A 6,359-nucleotide genomic window follows, 5' to 3' on the forward strand; every position below is an offset into this window, starting at 1 on the left:
GATTTAATTAATCATACCCATGTAATGATCCTCCATAAGAAACCAAAAGGGCAAGGTTCAGAGAGCTTCCAGTTGGTGAACATGTGGGAATTTGGGGAGAGTGATGCACCTGGAGAGGGCATGTAGCATCCCCATACCTTGCCCTATGCACCTTTTCCATCTGGCTGTTCCTGAATTATATCCTTTTATAGTAAACTAGTGATCTAGTAAGTAAAATATTTCTCTGAGTTCCGTGAGCTGCTCTAGAAAATTAATCAAACTGAAGGAGGGGGTTGTTGGAAGCTCTGAACTACAATCAGTTGGTCAGAAATATAGGTAATAACCTAGGCTTGTGATTGGTGACCGAAGAGAGTGGGTGGGGTGGCCTTGTGGGACTGAGCCTTTAACCTGTGGGATCTGCCACTATCTCTGGGAAGATAGTGTAAGAATTGAGTTGAATGGTAGGATACCAAGCTGGTGCCAGAGCATTGCTTGGTGGCACGGGGGAATTGGAGTTGGAATCAGAACACCTTTAGAAGGCCAAGGAACAATAATGCTCCAGTAGCAATGAGCATGTGTAGTGCCTAGATCTTGGTGTCTAAGTCTCATTTTTGATAAAAGTAATCAAGGCTCCTTGCAGGAGAAATGGCTGATTCTAGGGCTGGAGCAAGGAAATACAAGATGAGCCTGGAGCATCTTCTAGTATCTGAAAGCAAAGAAGTATAAAAAAAGTTAATTAAAAAGATGAAGTGTTGTCAAAAGGGAACAGAAACCCACCTAATAGAGCTCCCAATGGCAAAAGTGGACAATTTGAGCAACATAAAAGGTAACAATAATGTTGGATTATGACTTAAAGAATAAAAAAAATATTCAGGTCTCCATCCTCATTTAAATAATTGAACAAATAAATGGGGAGAAGAGACAGCTCTTTTTTTACAGAAGAATTCCAATTAATATATATAGAAGGAATGAGGGAAATACCAAATCACCACCGGGCAACACCACGATAGTAATTGTTGCAAGGACGACCTGTGGAAGGATGCTAAAATCAGTGGGCAAACGTTGAGGAGAAATAGTATAATACCATAGTCTCAAAGTATCTCTTCCAAGATGTTTGTCAACTACAAAGGAAGAAATAGTAATTTTACAGGAGAGAAACTCAAGAGCCATCGCCTTAACCGTGTAATTATAAGTTCTGAGACATGTTCATATTACGTTCCTCTTGATGCAATGTCCTGAGAAGGGCAGAGCCTCACTTTTATGATATTCTGTCATATGCCTAGAATGTATGACCTCAAACTAATAATCAGAAAATATTATACAAACTCAAATTGAGGGACATTCTACCAAATAAGCTAACCAGTACTCAGAAAAAGTATCAAGATCATGAAAGACAAGTGTAAACTGAAGAAATGTCTTTGAATGGAAGCTAAAGAGACAAAACAACTAAATGCAGTGTGGGGTGCGGGAACAGAAAAAGGACATGAGGAGAAAACCTGGTGAGATTTGAATAAGATCTCTGGTTCACTTCAGCCAATGATAATTTCCTGGCTTGCTAATTGTAATACGTATGATTGTGTCAGTTAAAATTAGGAGAAGCTGAGTGAAGGAAATATGGAAACTGTACTATTTTTGCAGATTTTTTGTTAAGTTTAAAATTATTTTAAAATAAAAAGTTAAAAAATATTGACAAGGGATATTTGGGTGGTGGGATTATGGGCAATTTTTGGTTTTTAATTTTTCCTCTTAAAAACAGTAAAACTAGTTTTTGATTAAAATGAAAATACCTTGAAAAAAAAAAGAAACAAAAAACCGCTTAAGAATGGAAGATATTGGACTTCCCTGGTGGCGCAGTGGTTGAGGGTCTGCCTGCCAATGCAGGGGACACGGGTTTGTGATCCGGTCTGGGAGGATCCCACATGCTGCAGAGCGACTGAGCCCGTGAGCTATGGCCGCTGAGCCTGTGCGTCCAGAGCCTGTGCTCTGCAGCGGGAGAGGCCACAACAGTGAGAGGCCCGCATACCGCAAAAAAAAAAAAAAAAAAAGAGAATGGAAGATTTTAAGAGTTTAGGATAAAAGTGAAAGATTAGACATTTAGTACACAATGTTTACTAGTTTTTATACTCTTTTTTTTTCTGTTTTTAAGGTGTTTGTGGAGATCAAATGACATAATATATGTAAAAATGCTTTGAAAAACATAAAATGTGCTATAAATATTATCCTTTCTTCTATGGGTCCTCATTTTCTTCTTGTTTATACTATTATTTACCAGTGCTAATTTTATTCATGTTAATTGTTAGGGTGTTGTAGAGAAAAATTATAGGAAGTTTGGTCTAAGACAGATCTGCCTGTCACATTGTAGGCAAATTATTGCCATGTCATCATCATCCTCATTGTTTTCATTCTGTGTTTCCCTTTAATTGCTTTCTTTCCTTCTGACTAAAATTCTCTATTCCTCCATCTTCCCTTTGCCAAAAATCTTGTTTATGCTTTAAGGAACCTCTCAAGTAGTCCTTCTTCACTTAGTCCTCTAACGTTTCATTCCTGCCTTTCTTGTGGTTTACTGTGATGTGTGTAAGTGTGTGTGTGTGTGTGTGTGTGTGTGTGTGTGTGTGTGTGTGTGTGTGTGTGTGTGTTAGACAATCCTCTTTTACACCATAAATTCCTTGAGGTGCCATTTTGGTTTTTGTGCCTGCCACATAGTAAATGCTAAACTGTAAGCCCTATGATGGAAGGGAGACCATGTTTGTGTTGCTGAGCATGATTTCTTTGGAGCCTACTCTTGTGTCAGGCATTCAATTAATATGGGACTGAGTAAAATATGAAATAGGCAGTGGGTAAAGGTATTTTGAATGTTGAATAATTTTGACCCCCATTCCATTTATTCTTTCCATCCCTCTGTGATTTCTGATTATTTAAATTTGCTCTTAATCATTGGACCAGATCCCTGCCCTCACTCTCTGAAGGACTGTATTCAGGTGCTTTGTGATTGACTCCTACTTCCTTGTCAGTTTCAATTCCTGCCACCTTGTACACCTCAAATCCCTAATTCATTGGATTATTTCCAAATTCCCAAATAAACTCTGCACTCTTATTTCCATGAACTTTTGCCCAGGCTGTTCCTTTTGTCTGAACATCATCCCTCCCATTCTCAACCATCACCTTCTAGTCTCCTCATGGGCAGTTTAAAGGGCATTCAATGAACTTCTGATCTCTTTCTGTTTTCTCCTGTTCTACAGCAAATTGCTAGTAGCTTTATTTAGCCTCTATTCCATTCTTACTTAATTGTGCAAGTCAGTTGTTTATTTGTTGTATCCCTTTGAGATTAGAGGTTCTCAAACTTCATTGTGCAAAAGAATTGCCCAGTTTGTTAAAATGCAGATTCCTGGAACAGAGTCCTCTGTGCTCATCACTGTCCCAGTATTGCTCCAAGTGCAATTCAAAGACACTTGTTACAAATGAAGGTCCTCTGGTCAGAGATTCCCGTTCCATGTATTTGAGTCTCCAGAACCTCACGGTCTGGCGCTCACAGGCCTGCAACCAATGAAGGGGATGCATATGAATGTTCCCAAGTCAAGCAACAAAACTATGCCTCAGGCCTTTGCCAAATGGAAAGAGATTTCTCACCACTTGAGGAGAGGAGGGAAGTCCTTTGCAGAGAAACTGGAGACAAGCCCCAAGCCCAAGTGAACTGCAGACTCACTTCAGCAGCAGAAAACTGCTGTGTGGCTCATGTCCTCATCTACCTGAAGAATAAGAGGACCAGTCCAGGTCACCCAGTTAACTGGAAGGTTAATATAGGCAGCGGTAATTGATGATTTACTAGATCAAAGACCTTTGAGTCAGGCAATAGAGACCACCCTTGCTTATTGATTATCATCCAATAGCTTTAAATTATCTTCAGTGTCCTAGGAGACAGAGAAGGGCTGGTAAGGAAAGGGGCTTAAAGAAGGTCAATACATCATCCCTCCGCAAGTTAAAGGCCTGAAGCTCAGCATGCACATTCCTTCCAAGTGCACTTACGAGTGGGAGAGAAGAAATGAAATAGGCTTCTAATTATTTAAATTGGACCTACACTCTGTTGAGTCATGCATTAGCTAGAATTAGCATTCTTCCCCCATTTGAGCTGACTGATGGTTAGGCCAGGAGAAGGAGATTAAACATGTCAGCAATAGATGTGAAAATAATTGGGGGCAGTAATTGAGAGAAATCCGGGCATCTTGATTGTGACTGCTGTCTCGTTTTCTCTTTCAAAACCTGAATTGACATTAACGTGTTGATGGCCTCATCCAAACTGGGTAGAATTTATTAACAATAAAAATAATTACAAAAATGACTTGCATTTACATTATCAGATAACAAGTCACAACCTCAATTCTAGAGTGGCTTTTCAAAGCGGATACCCTATTCCTGTTCCCATACAAAAGTCCCTCCTGTATTAGTTTTTTAATTTTATTTTTTAAGTTGAATTCAGGCTTAGATCTGATGTCTGATTTTCTAATATGATAGTATGAATATGCTCATAGTTTGCTTTAGAATGTTAGGTGTATTTTCTATTCAATAAAGGCTAGTTTAATCTGAATATTTCCTTAAATAAAATTCTGAAGAAAGTGGCATTTCTCTTTGTGGCTCCCAACTTAGTTTTTGTTTAAAAAAACTATAGAGAGGTCACACTGGAAAGCGTAAGTTTCTCCTAAGTCTGTGCTGCGCGGTCCACCTTTCTCCACCTTCCGGTGTGGGCATCTCTACGAACCTTAAATCCCAGCAACCGGCCCTCCACCCTACGTAAATCCAGACGTTGCCGTTACAGATGACCTCTAAAGACTCCTATTGTCTGAGGAAGAAGCCCTGAAGAGGAGGAAGGGAAAAGAAAAGGAGTCAGAAATGGCTCTTTCTCAGGGACAACTGACATTTAAGGATTTGGCCATAGAATTCACTCAGGAGGAGCGGGAATGCCTGGACCCTGCTCAGAGGGCCTTGTACAGGGACGTGATGTCAGAGACCTACAGGAACCTGCTCTCCCTTGATATCTCTCATATACATGTGATTAAGAAATTACAACTAAAAGCAAACACTGATAGGGGAGAAGTATTCCAATCACTGATGTTCTGAAGACATAACTGGAATGAAATGAAACGTTTTTACCTCAGAGTCATCTGGGAAAATATACAAGAATTTGATTCTCAGCAGAGTGATGAGGAAAGAAATTGCAAAGGAATGCCAGTAAACCAAAATGATAATCTCACTGATGAGAGAAATCGAAATGGAAGAAGTGTTGCAGGAATCAAGCCTGTTGAAAATAGGTTTCCATTAAGCTTTCTGGATGAACTGCATATATTTAAAAGTGAAGAGAAAATTGATGAAATTAATCAAGCTGACAAGAGTGTGAAGGGTAGTGCCTCATTTTCACCACTTCAGGGAATTTCCCCTTGTGTCCAAGTGAACATTTCTAATATACATGGGAGCAATTATATGCAGTCTTTAATAGTGACACAAGATCAGAAAGCACAGAGGGAAAGAACTTACAAATGTAATGAGTGTGGCAAAATCTTTCTGCACATATCATACCTCAATAGACCTCAGATTCTCCATACAGGAGAGAAATTACATAAGTGTGACATATGTGGAAGAATCTTTAGCAAGAATTCATACCTTGTAATTCATCAGAGAATTCATACTGGAGAGAAACCTTACAAATGTAATGTGTGTGGGAAGGTCTTTAGTAGAAAGAAAGACCTTAGAGTTCATAACAGAATTCATACTGGAGAGAAACCTTACAAATGTAATGAGTGTGGGAAAGCCTTTTATTATGCCTCACTCCTCAAAAAACATCAGATAATCCATACAGGAACAAAACCATATAAATGTGATGTATGTGGGAAAGTCTTTGGTCAAAGTTCATATCTTTCAATTCATCAGACAATTCATACTGGAGAGACCTTATAAATGTAACGAGTGTGGGAAAACCTTTTGTTATGCCTCATTCCTCATGCAACATCAGAGAACCCACACAGGAGCAAGGGCATATCAATGTGATGTATGTGAGAAAGTCTTTAGTCAAAATTCACATCTTTTAGGTCATCAGACCATTCATACTGGAGAGAAACCTTATAATGGTAATGAGTGTGGCAAGGTGTTTAGTTGAAAACATTGTTTTGCTTCATCAGAAAATTCATACCAGAGAGAAACCTTTGAAAAATAATGAGTGTGGAAAAGACTTTACTCACATCTGTATCCTCACCACACATTAGATAATAAATACAGAGTGGAAACCCGTATTTCGTGTGATGTATGTGGGAAGCTCTTCATTCAAAATTGACACTTTAAAGTCCTGGGAGATTCACACAGAGGAGAAACCACGCACATGTCATGAGTATGGC

The 6,359-nt window shown here is 39.1% G+C and overlaps 1 pseudogene; it reads left to right on the forward strand.

Annotated features, from left to right (window-relative positions):
• Positions 1-4,812: 4,812 nt before the first annotated feature.
• Positions 4,813-6,124, forward strand: LOC138842572 (zinc finger protein 813 pseudogene; annotated as a pseudogene).
• The last annotated feature ends 235 nt before the right edge of the window (positions 6,125-6,359 follow it).

The sequence above is a fragment of the Globicephala melas genome, chromosome 2 (genome assembly GCF_963455315.2).
Source record: "Globicephala melas chromosome 2, mGloMel1.2, whole genome shotgun sequence".
NCBI lineage: Eukaryota > Metazoa > Chordata > Mammalia > Artiodactyla > Delphinidae > Globicephala > Globicephala melas.